This window comes from Phyllobates terribilis, unplaced genomic scaffold, assembly GCF_046119375.1.
Source record: "Phyllobates terribilis strain yellow unplaced genomic scaffold, ASM4611937v1 Scaffold_1__5_contigs__length_1240528914, whole genome shotgun sequence".
NCBI classification, from domain to species: Eukaryota; Metazoa; Chordata; class Amphibia; order Anura; family Dendrobatidae; genus Phyllobates; species Phyllobates terribilis.
In genome coordinates this window covers 1022815715-1022829757 of record NW_027362761.1, presented here as the reverse complement: position 1 = coordinate 1022829757, position 14043 = coordinate 1022815715, and the positions used below count along the sequence as shown (strand labels likewise).

General features: G+C 44.9%; 1 protein-coding gene across 2 annotated transcripts in view; it reads right to left on the bottom strand.

Moving 5' to 3' along the window:
• NPY1R (neuropeptide Y receptor Y1) overlaps positions 1-14043 on the bottom strand; it is a 152425-nt gene that overhangs the window by 20622 nt on the left and 117760 nt on the right. The gene's annotated exons all lie outside the window — the stretch shown is intronic.

Genomic DNA, 14043 nt, shown 5'->3' with positions numbered 1-14043 from the left:
CTAGAGATGAGCGTTGTTCTACTCGAACTGTTCGCCAATCTCAAATTCGAGCTGTTTTGGGCGGTGTTCGAGCCGGTCGGCGAACACGAACAATTTGAGAAAAATTCGGCTGTTCGAGGTTATGTTCGATAACTGTTCGTCCACCAAAATCATAACTGGATTTTTTCTCAGTAATGATGAAAATTAATGTTAATATGCAGTTTGAGTGTACAGCGGGGCGGGGGGAGGGGCAGGGGATGGATCTCTGCAGGAACAATGAAGATCTCCATTTTTTTTTCTCTTTCCCGCATTTGCAGTGGGGAGGTGCAATCTGTCAGCCTATCAGCAGCGCACACACGGAGCGAAGTGCTTTTTTTCACACAAGCAAGGGCATGTGTGATTGGCAGTGTATGTCACATGTCCTTGCCCTATAAGACCAAGCCATTTTGCCCGTCGCCACCATTTTCTCACTGCTGCAGCTGCGTGTTAGACGGCACCGCTGTTGCTGTGTGCGCTATACCTTGTTAATTTCAAGCCAATTTTCGCACAAATATACAGATAGCTTGGGAGTAGGGAATAGTTGTGATTGCAGTCCTTTTAAGGACTAGGTTACAGCATTTCCTACGACTTTTATCAGGCAGGTCTGTGCTCTTAAATAGATAGATTGTGGGAGTAAAGACTAATTGTAATTGGAGTCCTTTTCAGGACTAGGTTACATCAGTTCCTATCAGTTTTTGCCAGGCAGGTCTGTGCCAGTGCTGTGCAAGTTTTTTTCACAGCATTTGGCTGAATCTAGCAAAGCTAATCCTTTTTGGCCTATTGCAGAGTGTGTTAGTCAGTGGAGTAGCCTATCTGTGTTGCAAGATATACCACCTGTGTATAGAATACCAATTTTTTTACTGCACCTAGTGAAGTAAAATCTTTTGGGCATAGCATCATTCTATTAGTCCATCTATACTGACCTCCATCAGGTTGCAAACTGAATATAATTTTTTTCTGCATCTAGCTCTGAAAAAATATTTGGGCTTCTAGCAGTGTGTGGGACTTGGTCTATTAGTCCATCTATACTGACCTCCATCAGGTTGCAAATTAAAAATAATTTTTTTCTTCATTTAGCTCTGAAAAAATATTTGGGCTTCTAGCAGTGTGTGGGACTTGTTCTATTAGTCCTTCTATACTGACCTCCAGCAGGTTGCAAATTGAATATAATTTTTTTCTGCATCTAGCTCTGAAAAAATATTTGGGCTTCTAGCGGTGTGTGGGACTTGGTCTATTAGTCCATCTATACTGACCTCCATCAGGTTGCAAATTAAAAATAATTTTTTTCTGCATCTAGCTCTGAAAAAATATTTGGGCTTCTAGCAGTGTGTGGGACTTGGTCTATTAGTCCATCTATACTGACCTCCATCAGGTTGCAAATTAAAAATAATTTTTTTCTTCATTCATCTCTGAAAAAATATTTTGGCTTCTAGCAGCGTGTGGGACTTGTTCTATTAGTCCATCTATACTGACCTCCATCAGGTTGCAAATTAAAAATAATTTATTTCTGCATCTAGCTCTGAAAAAATATTTGGGCTTCTAGCAGTGTGTGGGACTTGGTCTATTAGTCCATCTATACTGACCTCCATCAGGTTGCAAATTAAAAATAATTTTTTTCTGCATCTAGCTCTGAAAAAATATTTGGGCTTCTAGCAGTGTGTGGGACTTGGTCTATTAGTCCATCTATACTGACCTCCATCAGGTTGCAAATTGAATAAAAAAATTTTCTGCATCTAGCTCTGAAAAAATATTTGGGCTTCTAGCGGTGTGTGGGACTTGGTCTATTAGTCCATCTATACTGACCTCCATCAGGTTGCAAATTAAAAATAATTTTTTTCTGCATCTAGCTCTGAAAAAATATTTGGGCTTCTAGCAGTGTGTGGGACTTGGTCTATTAGTCCATCTATACTGACCTCCATCAGGTTGCAAATTAAAAATAATTTTTTTCTTCATTTAGCTCTGAAAAAATATTTGGGCTTCTAGCAGTGTGTGGGACTTTTTCTATTAGTCCTTCTATACTGACGTCCAGCAGGTTGCAAATTGAATATAATTTTTTTCTGCATCTAGCTCTGAAAAAATATTTGGGCTTCTAGCGGTGTGTGGGACTTGGTCTATTAGTCCATCTATACTGACCTCCATCAGGTTGCAAATTAAAAATAATTTTTTTCTGCATCTAGCTCTGAAAAAATATTTGGGCTTCTAGCAGTGTGTGGGACTTGGTCTATTAGTCCATCTACACTGACCTCCATCAGGTTGCAAATTAAAAATATTTTTTTTCTGCATCTAACCCAGCCAATAGTTTTGGCCTAATACCACAGTTTGGCCACTCAGCTCTGCTCGGTTACCATCCATTGTTTTTTTGTGCAAACAACTCCAGAGTTGTGAATTAGTTAACCACCAAAATGAGTGGAAAAAGGCCTGCTGCTGGTGGAAAGGGGAATAGGCGTGTTGGGAAGGGGAAAAAAGGTTGTGTCCGTGGGGTAGGTGCAGAAGAAAGACCATCTTCCAGCCAAACTAAAATGTCTACTTCTTTTAGCGGACAATGTGATAAGATCCCTTTCTTACGGCCACGCCAATCGCTACAAATTCCAGATGAGGCACAAAAACAGCAGGTGCTTCAACGGATATCAAGTGCTCCTTTAAGTGGGCTCTCCTCCACATCAACTTCAACATCACAAATACTCCAGTCCTCAAAGGTGTCACCCAAATCGCACTTGCTTCCTCACAGCTCCCAAATCTCCAGCTGCCCGTCTGAGTATGAGGTAGAACAGATGGTTGAGTCTGCAGAGCTGTTTACTCATACTATAGCCTGGGAATCAGAGGTCGACTCCAGCGCTTCTGTGAATCCAGACGAGGAAATGATCTGCACTGATGCCCAGAATCTTTATGAGTCGGATCCAGGACCAGACGCAGAAGGTTCTGACCATAATGTAGACCCTCATTCCCAAACTGTAACTCCTGTTGGTGGAGACAATGAGGAAGACGATGATAAGACTCAAATACCTGATTGGAGCGACAACTTTAGTTTTTTGTCAGGGCAGGAACAGGTTGGCTCTGAGGACGACGGGTGTGATAACGCACAGGGTGATGATGATGAGGTCGGAGATCCCACTTACTGTCAACCCACAGTCAGCCAAGAGATGAGGTCAGCAGAGGAGGTGGAGGAAGATGCTAGTGACGACGAGGTCAGGTTGCGCCTTCCTGGACAGAGACGTAGTACTGGAAGCACGTCAACAACTGCATCCTCAAACACAACTCTGCCTCTCACCACAAGTCGTGGTGGCTCTTCAGGTCGCATGGGTGCTAAGCCTTGCATAGCCTGGGCATTTTTTCAGATCGATAAAGATGACCCAACTCGTGTTATCTGTAACATTTGTCAGCAAAAGCTAAGTAGAGGCCAAAAAATACATAGTTTGAGTACCTCATGCATGAACCGGCACATGGACATGAAGCATAAGTTGCAGTGGGAAGCTCAGTGTGCTACAATGCGGTCTAGCCGGCCGGGCCAACCACCGTCTGCCATATCTTGTGCATCCGCGGCCTCTTCATCCTCTGTGACTGGGGGGACAGCAGTCACACCTGTTTTGGGGCGCAGACCTGCCACCTCTTTACCCGCAACAGCCAGCGTGATTGGCAGGTCATCATTTTCTTTGGAGGTGGTAACACCAGCTGGTCTTGAGCGCTGTCCGACATCGATAGCACCACCTTTGGATCAAGGCAACCTAACATGTCCGCCTGCATCTTCCTCACAGACCGGCAGTTTGCCGGGGACACCCTTATCAACCCCGTCTAAGCACAATAGCCAGCCCTCGGTCCCTCAGATGTGGACAAGTAAAAGACCATTTCCTCCTAGCCATGAGAAAGCTAAGAGGTTGAATTTCACCATCTGCAAGCTCTTGGCTACAGAAATGCTGCCTTTCCGCCTGGTGGACACAGAGGATTTTCGAGACCTTATGTCCGTCGCAGTGCCCCAGTACCAGATGCCCAGTCGGCACTACTTCTCAAAGAAAGGTGTGCCTGCGCTCCACCAGCATGTCGCACACAACATCACCGCTTCTTTGAGAAACTCTGTGTGTGACAGGGTGCATTTCACCACAGACACTTGGACGAGTAGGCATGGACAGGGGCGTTACATGTCGCTGACTGGGCACTGGGTAACTATGGTGACAGCAGGACAAGGGGCTGCTGTCCAAGTCTTGCCGTCCCCACGAGTTGTGCGTCAATCCTCTTTATGTCATTTTTCCTCCACTGCTTCTGCCTCCTCAACCTCCTCTCGGTCTTCCAAATGCACCCAAAGCCTGTCTGGTCATGCCACAAGCTTTCTAACTGCGCAGAAGGGATCCTGCACACCTCCTTACTATGCTGGCAGTAGGGCTCAACGTCATCAGGCGGTTTTTACATTGAAATGTCTGGGAAATGTGAGTCACACAGCTGAGGAGTTGTGGTCAGCTCTGGAGAACCAATTTCATGAATGGTTGTCTCCACTGGACCTGAAACCAGGGAAGGCCGTGTGCGACAATGCTGCAAACCTGGGTGCGGCCCTTCGCCGGGGCAATGTCACACACGTGCCTTGTATGGCTCACGTGTTGAACCTGGTTGTCCAGCAATTTTTAGCCCACTATCCCAGACTAGATGGCCTTCTGCAGAGGGCACGGTCGCTGTGTGCTCACTTCCGCCGTTCGCATCCCGCAGCTCAGCGACTTACATCTCTACAGAAGTCGTTGGGCCTGCCACTTCACCGGCTAAAATGCGATGTGCCTACCCGGTGGAATTCAACTCTGCACATGTTGCAGCGACTGTGGCAGCACCGACAAGCCCTGGTGCAATACGTTCTGACGTATAGCCTGGGCCAACGAGATTCAGAGGTGGGGCAAATCACGCTGGAGGAGTGGTCTCAGATCAGGGACCTATGCACCCTTCTGCACAGTTTTGAAATGGCGACGAAGATGTTTAGTGCTGACGATGCCATTATCAGCATGACTATTCCGGTGATTTACATGCTGGAGCACATGTTAAACAGAATTCGGAGTCAGGTGGTGGCACAAGAGGAGGTGGAGGAAGTAGAGGAGGAGGAGTTGTATGCGGAAGGGCTAACATCTGCAAGGTCCAGACGGTCGGCAGCACCAGGGCGGCAGGCATGTGAGGGTGGGGGAGATGATTTTACCAGGGCGCATGGTAGCAGCCAAACTAGTGAGGAAGGTGCAGGAGCCCAGGAAGAAGTGGAGGACGAACTGATGGAAGACTCATCAGATGAGGGAGACCTTGATCACATTTCTGTTGTGCGAGGTTGGGGGGAGAGGACAGAGGAAGGAAGCATGATTGTTACCTCGCCACCAACACAACAGGGACTTGGTGCTCCTGGATGCGCAACACACATGAGTGCCTTCTTGCTGCACTACCTGCAACATGACCCTCGAATTGTGAGAATTAGAAATAATCCTGACTACTGGGTTGCCACACTGTTAGATCCCCGGTACAAAAGTAAATTTGCAGAAATTATTCCTGCCATAGAAAGGGATGCACGCATGCAGGAGTATCAGCAGAGACTGTTGCAGAATCTTACATGTGCTTTTCCACAAAATACCAGTGGTGCACGTAGTGAATCTCACAGTTCCAACTTGCCAACCGTGGGACCGTCAAGTGTTCAGCACTCAAACCGTAACAGAACCACAGTATCTGCTGGTAACATCAATTTTGCGGAATCATTTCACCACTTTTTTAGCCCATCCTTTGCAAGGCCACAGGAGACAAGAAGTCTGACACATAGTCAACGCCTAGAGACGATGGTACAGGAGTATCTCCAAGTAAACATTGAAGCCACGACTGTGTCACTGGACCCTTGCTCTTTTTGGGCTTCCAATCTGGATAAATGGCCGGAGCTAGCCACTTACGCCTTGGAGATCTTGTCATGCCCCGCAGCCAGCGTTCTGTCTGAACGTGTGTTCAGCGCTGCTGGTGGTGTGCTGACAGATAAGCGCACGCGGCTCTCCACTGATAATGTAGACAGACTCACGTTCATAAAGATGAACAAATCATGGATCCGAAACGACTTTTCTACCCCTGTGTCATCCTGGGGAGAGTAAAAGCTTGATGATTGGTTAAAATCACCCTACCAACCGTTTTAAGCTTTCAAATTACTAATCATGTTTATCTGTATCTTGACTGGAAAATAATTTGGGCTTTGTAGCAGTGTGCAGCACTGATCCTATTAGGCCATCTATAATAAGCTTCACCAGATTTAAAATGAAAAATAATTTTTAGCTGCATCTAGCCCGGAAAATAATTTTGGGGCTCCGAGATGCGCAAGACACATAAGTGCCTTCTTGCTGCACTACCTGCAGCATGACCCTCATATTGTCAGAATTCGAAGTAATCATGACTACTGGGTTGCCACACTCTTAGATCCCCCAAACTTTTCGATCAACCTTTTCATTTTAATAAAGACCAAAAAAATTGTCATTTTTGAAATTATAAGCATTAGCAGGTTGTTAGAAACTGAAATCAAACAGTTTTCAACTCAAAACTTTATTCTAGGTGATGTTACATTTTCACATAGGACCCCTTGTTCGAAAGGAGCTTCTGAACTCTCTCGTCCATTGAATTTGTCAGGTTTTGGATGGTTTCTGCTTCAATTGTTTTGCATGAGGACAGAATACCCTCCCAGAGCTGTTGCTTAGATGTGAACTGCCTCCCGCCATCATAGACACTCCTTTTAATGATGCTCCAAAGGTTCTGAATGGGGTAGAGGTCAGGGGAGCATGGGGGTCACACCATAAGTTTGTCCCCTTTTATGCCCATATCAGCCAGAGATGCAGATGTTTTATGTGCAGCATGAGATGGTGCATTATCATGCAGAAAAATGATCTTGCTGTGAAATACACGGTTCTTCTTCTTGAACCATGGCAGGAAGTGCTGTTTGAGAAAATCCACATACATTATGGAGTTCATCTTTAGCGCCTTCAGGGATCCTAAAGGGGCCGACAATCTCTCTCCCCATGATTCCAGCCCAAAACATTACTCCACCTCCTCCTTGTTGGCGCTGTAGCCGTGTTTGCGTGGGGTGTCCATCAACCAGCCATCCTCCACTCCATTCATCTGGACCATCGAGCGCTGCATGGCACTCATCCGTGAACAAAACAGTTTTGAAATCAGTCTTCATGTAATGTTTGGCCCACTGGAGCCGTTTCTGCTTGTGTGAAGTGGATAGAGGAGGTCGACAGGATGGCGTATGCACAGCTGCAAACCTCTGAAGGACCCTGCATCTTGTTGTTCGGGGGACGTTGGAGGCACAAGCAGCTTCAAAAACTTGTCTGCTGCTATGACAAGGCTTTTTTGCCGCTGCTGTTTCAACCTGACGTAATTGCCTGTAGGAAAGAGTCCTCAATTTGCCCTTATCAGCACGCACACGTGTGTACTGTGAATCAGCTACATACTTCTTGATTGCCAAGACACTTCATCCTGATCATCGCACAATGTTGATTGTAGTCATGCCTTGACCTAAACACTCCACAATTTGTTGCTTCTCAGCAGCCGACACATCCTTTTTCTTTCCCATTTTGGCAGAAAATGTAGGCTGCTTAATAATGTGAGAGAGCCTTCTTAAGTAGTCTTGCCTTTCATTGGACACACCTGCCAAACTAATTAGCACAGGTGTCTGCAATTGCTTACAGTGATATAAAGAGCCCTGACACACATCACCATCAATGAGTTTAACTGACAAACAAACAAATTCTTCCCTTATCACTCCTAAACACTTTTTGCATAATAATTTGGAACGCGGTGTACATGTGCTTTTCCACAAAACACCAGTGGTTCACGTAGTGAATCTTACAGTTCTAACTTGCCAACCGTGGTCTGTATGGAATTGTTCAATAAAGGGCCCAAAATTAAGATAACATAGATGGGAGAGGTCTCTATGAATAGGAATTCCTAAGTATTTGATACCCTGTGAGGGCCAGGCAAAGGGAAAGTTGGACTGGATGGAATCCTATATGGATTTAGGGAGGGAGACATCGAGGGCCTCAGACTTCGCTGCATTGATTTTAAAATTTGACCATGTAACAAAGTGATCTATTTCAGCCATAACAGCAGGGATGGATATATGTGATTGAGTGATATATACTAGGACATCATCAGCAAATAGAGAGCACTTGTACTCGGTGCCTCCCACCTCAATCCACCTAATATTGGGGTTATGGCGAATTGATGAGAGCAGGTGCTCCGTCACTAGGATGTATAAGAGAGGGGACAGAGGACATCCCTGCCTTGTCCCATTGGTGATTGTGAAAGGTGATGAAAATGTTCTGACGCACCCCCTGGGCCTTGGGACACCCGGAGCCGGACCCTTTTTGGTGGATGCTGGTGGTTGTAGTCTTCGTGGCGGCGATCCGGTTCCGTGGCTCAGGGCGGTCAAACCAGTGGCGGAACTATTTATGTGGTTTTGATGTTTAAATGTCCGACTACGCCACCCGTGGATTGCGGTCAGAGTGAACCGCCGCTACAGGGCAGACCGCTAAGGCTGGTGTTGTGGGTGCAGCAGAGCGTAGGAGTATAGCCTCAGGGCAGTGCATGCGGAGGATGGGGGTGATGGTGCAGGGCAGCAGCAGTAACGACACGGAGTCAGTGATGCAGTTCAGGGCCTTTACTCACAGTTCTTATTATCCAGACCACGTCTGCAGGTAACGGCTGCCCACGTCGTACTGTGCTCACCAGGTGAGGTGCTCAGACAACTCCCAGATAACTTTGGAGCGCTTCACAGGACCCCCTTTGTGTGTCCTTTGTCTGGCCTTTCTTACCAACACTTCTGTCTGGCTGCCTCGGGCCTCCTCTTGGTAAACTTGGCGCCAGTTTCCCTGACCCTATGTGGTGCCTTCCTAGCGGGTGGAGCAAGGGGCTGCGCCACATAAAATGTCAGAGCCTCCGGTTTCTAGCTGAGGGTCGTTTCCTGCCTCCACTAGTTCGGGGACCGGTCTCCCCCTTTGGCCTGACCCCTCCACGCAGGTGGATTCGGGCGTGCGGTGGCGACTCGCCCGTCCGCACCCCTGGGATCCCTTCATTCCTCGTTCCTGGAGCCTTCTCCGCTCCTCTTCCTTCCTTCTCCCTCTTGCAGGCCTGGGCCTCTGTTACTAGGCCCGCCTCCGGAGCAGAGCTCATGCAGAGCCCCTGCTCCCTGCCACTTCTGCTCAGACTTCTCTGCACTGAACTAAGATGGTGCCCACCTTTTATACTCCCTTCTCAATGCACCCAGGAACTGCTTCCTCCCTGCTCCTGCACTGCAGGGTTCCCCTTCCTCAGTGTTCCCTCCCCCCACTCCAGCCAGGGACAGGGACTGTCGTGCCCATCTCAGGGGCATATTGGTCGCCCTGCCCCACGGCAATGTGGTGTAATGCATGCAGGTGTCGGGTCCTGATCCACACTCCATCCTTATCTGAGAGTGAGATATCACACCTCTGGGTGAGGTGCAATACGTCTGTAGCAACCGAGCCCTCGGTGCTACAGTTCCATTTATCTTCAGCCTAGGTGACGTATTGTGATACAGGGCCGTGATTTTGGCTATAAAAGGGTCCCCTAGACCCCTACCCCAAGCTTTTTAAGAGAATCATATATGGCGTGCCAGGAGACTCTATGGAATGCTTTCTCAGCATCCAACGAGAGTATCTACTTACAAATTTTTAACTGCATCTAGCCCAGGAAATACTTTGTGCCTAGTAGCAGTGTCTGCTAGTCAGCGGATTATCCCGGCTGTTAAGCAAGCTACACCACCTGTAGTTTGGACACTTAATTTTTTCAAAGGAAATGCTTCGGGACCACGGGATACTTAGTGAAGAGCATCAGGAGGCACCCCAAGGCATAGGGGCTGGGACTGGCACTAGGATGCCTTGCGGTGGACAGCCGAGCTCGATCCTTATAAAAGCTTTTTAACTGCAGCAGCTTTAGTGGACGCTACTGGAGCTGGAATTACGCGGCTGCTGGCATGAGACTTGCCCTCCAATAGATCCTTGTAAATGGATTTAAAGTGTATTCATTCAAATTAGAGGGACAATTTAAATTAAAAAGCTTAGAGCTGCCTCCACCACAGGGGGGCTCTCTCGACCCACCAGCGGACAGGCACCAGTATTGGGAGAGGGGGGCTGGCCGTCAGGGTTCACCGCGGCTCTGGCACAAACCCGGCGACACGGAGGTGGCACGGGCAGGAGCGGACTGGCCGTCTCGGCTTCTCACTTTTTGGATTTTAGAAGGGCATGACATGCCTATATCTGTGTCTCCCCCTCCTTTTACTCCTCCACCTCTTTTCTTTTCGCATGACTATATGTACTTGTCACTTTTCCATGTGTTAGTTGTGTCTTCTGAGCAGTTTGTCAGCTTTTGGACACCTTTGAAGGTGTTTTCTATGTGTTTCTATGTGTTTTTGTTTGCCTGCCATTGGTTTTAACGGTGTTCGAAGGTGTTCGACGAACAGTTCGACGAACAGTTCGGCGAACACACGGGTGTTCGACGAACCGAACCGAACTCGAACACTACGGGGGTGGCTCAACACTAGTCTTTACTCCCAACCTATCTATTTAAGAGCACAGACCTGCCTGATAAAAGTCGTATGAAATGATGTAACCTAGTCCTTAAAAGGACTGCAATCACAACTATTCCCTACTCCCAAGCTATCTGTAGATTTGTGCGAAAATTGGCTTGAAATTAACACTGAATGTATAGCGCACACAGCAACAGCGGTGCCGTCTAACATGCAGCTGCAGCAGTGAGAAAATGGTGGCGACTGGGAAAATGGCTGGGTCTTATAGGGCAAGGACATGTGACATACACTGCCAATGACACATGCCCTTGCTTGTGTGAAAAAAAGCACTTCGCTCCGTGTGTGCACTGCTGATAGGCTGACAGATTGTACCTCCCCACTGTAAATGTGGGAAAGAGAAAAAAAAATGGAGATCTTCTTTATTCCTGCAGAGATCCATCCCCTGCCCCTTCCCCCGCCACGCTGTACACTCAAACTGCGTATTAACATTAATTTTCAGCATTACTGAGAAAAAATCCAGTTATGATTTTGGTGCACGAACAGTTATCGAACATAACCTCGAACAGCCAAATTTTTTTCAAATCGTTCGTGTTCGCCGAACGGCTCGAACACCGCCCAAAACAGCTCGAGTTTGAGATTGGCAAACAGTTTGAGTCGAACACCGCTCATCTCTATTAATGAGTTAAAGCTTCTTGACCAAAAATAAGAGTAGCTCTCTTGAATGCTTGACTCGAACAACTATTTGATCGACAAAATGAAAAAGTAATCATGAAAAGTGTAATCAACTGCTCGCAATGGTGATTTGCTAAAAACTCACAATTAAGTTCTTTCTTATTTTGACTCGCAAGAGAATTATAGATGTAACCCATATTCTCTGATAAGGGGGAATCAATTTCAAGACGAAGCAGCTCATGCCATGGCTCAAGTATGGGCAGGGAAGATGCATTGTCTTAAATTTCTTAATTATAGAACCCCAATCTACTGACATTCTATCATTTAGGTCCCTTATTCAAGACCAGGCTTGCCAGCTGTCCAGAAATTTCAGGACAGTCTGTAATATTAATACTGTAATTATCATAATTTTATAGTAAAAAAGTGAATGAAGCAGATGTCTTCATACCAGAATTATGGGCTGTAAACATGTACCACTATTATTATCATAATGATTTAATATAGTTTTCCAATTTGTCTGTAAAAAATATTGGCTGTCCATGATTTTTTGACAAGTTGGCATCCCTGTTCAAGACCTCTGTCTTTTAGTCATGCCGTAGAGAAATCAAAACATCCATGCGTTGCAATGACAGCACATTATATCAATCATCAATAAACACTGCTTTATTTCTGCTGTGGTGCATTATAGGGACATTTCAATACTTGGTGTCAGACTCTTCCCAAGATTATAACTAATTGTTGTGGGTCAAAATTGCAGGCTTCTTATGGTTGGCTTATTGTCTGAATACTCTTAAAAACTGGAAAACCCTTTCAAGCTTTTAATTTTGGTCCAGTGTTATTCTTGTCTTTATAGGGTAAGTATCATCAGAAAATGATCCATTGCTTAAATCAGGTTTTTGAGCTACATGTATATTTTAAAACTTTTTTTGGCAATGTTTTTTTTTCATATCAAAATATTTATTACCAAACAAAATTTGCAGTCTTGCAATTTTCACACTGGTCACTAGGGCTATGTTATACTCATACTTCCCGCCCTTTCAGGAAGATTTCTCAGTAGGCAGCTTATCATCAGAGGCAGGATTACAATTATTGATGATAATGTACATGTGTATTTCCTGAAAAAAACAAAGTTATAGCAGAAAATTGCCTGGTGGCCAATGTGAAAATTGCATGATTACTAATTTTTATTTTTAATAAAAATTGTGATACAAAAGAAACCATTGCCAAAAATGAAAAAAAATAAATAAATTAATACAAAAGCCTGATTTAAGCAATAGGTAATTTTCTGACGACACATTCACTTTAAGGTCACACCTTTCTTTAACACATTCCTCATTATACGCCAGCTTATAAAATCTAAATGAAAGCACTGGATGTTTGAGGTTATTACATGGCATACTTCATAAAATTTTATGCAGTTATAACTGGAAAAAGCGATTTATATACCTTCAGAAAATGACATGTCAAACTTTGAAATATGTCTATTCTGCTGCAGAACAACACCTTAGACAAGTAATATTATTATTCAGCTTACAACAGAAAATAGATTTCAAGCTCAACCATTTATGTCGCCTTAAGGCAGTTCTTTTTTAAGAATTGTATTTCAGATTTTGCTGATCTTACCCCTTCTTGAACAAGCTTGCCAACATGAACAGTAAGAGAAACACTTCTCAATATAATAACTAATTTCTGTGCTCTAACAATCTCCAGTTTCTTATCAAAAAAGTTTTTTTCTGTGTTCCAAAACAAGGTCTTAATTGAATGGTAGCAATAAGCAGATCTGGCAAAAATCAAATTTGCCTGTTTGATTTTACTGGGAAATTAAATTCGATTCGTAGAGAAGTTATACTCCCCAAATTAAATGTCCCTTATAATGCTCTGGGATCTTTCCAGACCCTGGAGCATAATAATATTAACATGTAAAAATATTTATACTTACCTCAATGCTCAACTCTCTGGCTGCACCCACTGCTCCTTGTCCACAGTCTGTTCCTCCACGCCTCCGTCACATAGCATCTCCAGTCTTGTGTTCACTGTAGGCCGCGTGTTTCCAGCAGCAAGCAGGCCCTAGAGTTAGATACACATGTGGAATGGACTCTGAGGCCTACTCAGAGCCAGAAGTCTTGACCTAAAGTGATCACCAGTCCAGAGCTGAAGATGTCACATGACAGACTCAGAGGATAAGACAGCGGGCAGGAAGCAGCAGGGGCAATCAGAGACATGAGCAGTGAGGTATGTTTTTTTTTTACTTTTTTTGGCAGCCCTCTACTGGACAGCAAGATGGCATCCACATCTGGCTGTCATTTTGCTGAATTTGCACAGAACTAGGGATAAAAAATCTGTGTTCTCCAGAATGCGTTATTTTAAAAAAAATTTGACTCAAATTCAGTTCCACCTGAATACATTTGCCCATCTCTCCTGAATGGTATACATGGATGAAATGGCATCCAAAAATGAAATTACAAGTGATTAAAATGACCATGTATTTCAAAATGATGCAGTGATGCTTGAAAGTTTGTGAACCTTTGAGGATTCTCCACATTTCTGCATGAATTTGACCTTAAACTACATGAGATTTTCAAAAAGTCATAAAAGTAGAAAAAAAGAGAGCCAAATCTAACAAATGAGTAAAAAATGTATTAGACTTTGTAATGTTGTTAAGTAAAATTATCCAACATCACATGTCTGTGAGTGGCAAAAGTATTTGAGTCTTTGATTTCACTATCCAGTGTTACCCCATTGTGCAGTAATAGCTGCATCTAAATGTTTCTGGTAATTGTTGATTAGTCCTGCACATCAGCTTGGAGAGATTTTAGCCATTCCTCTCT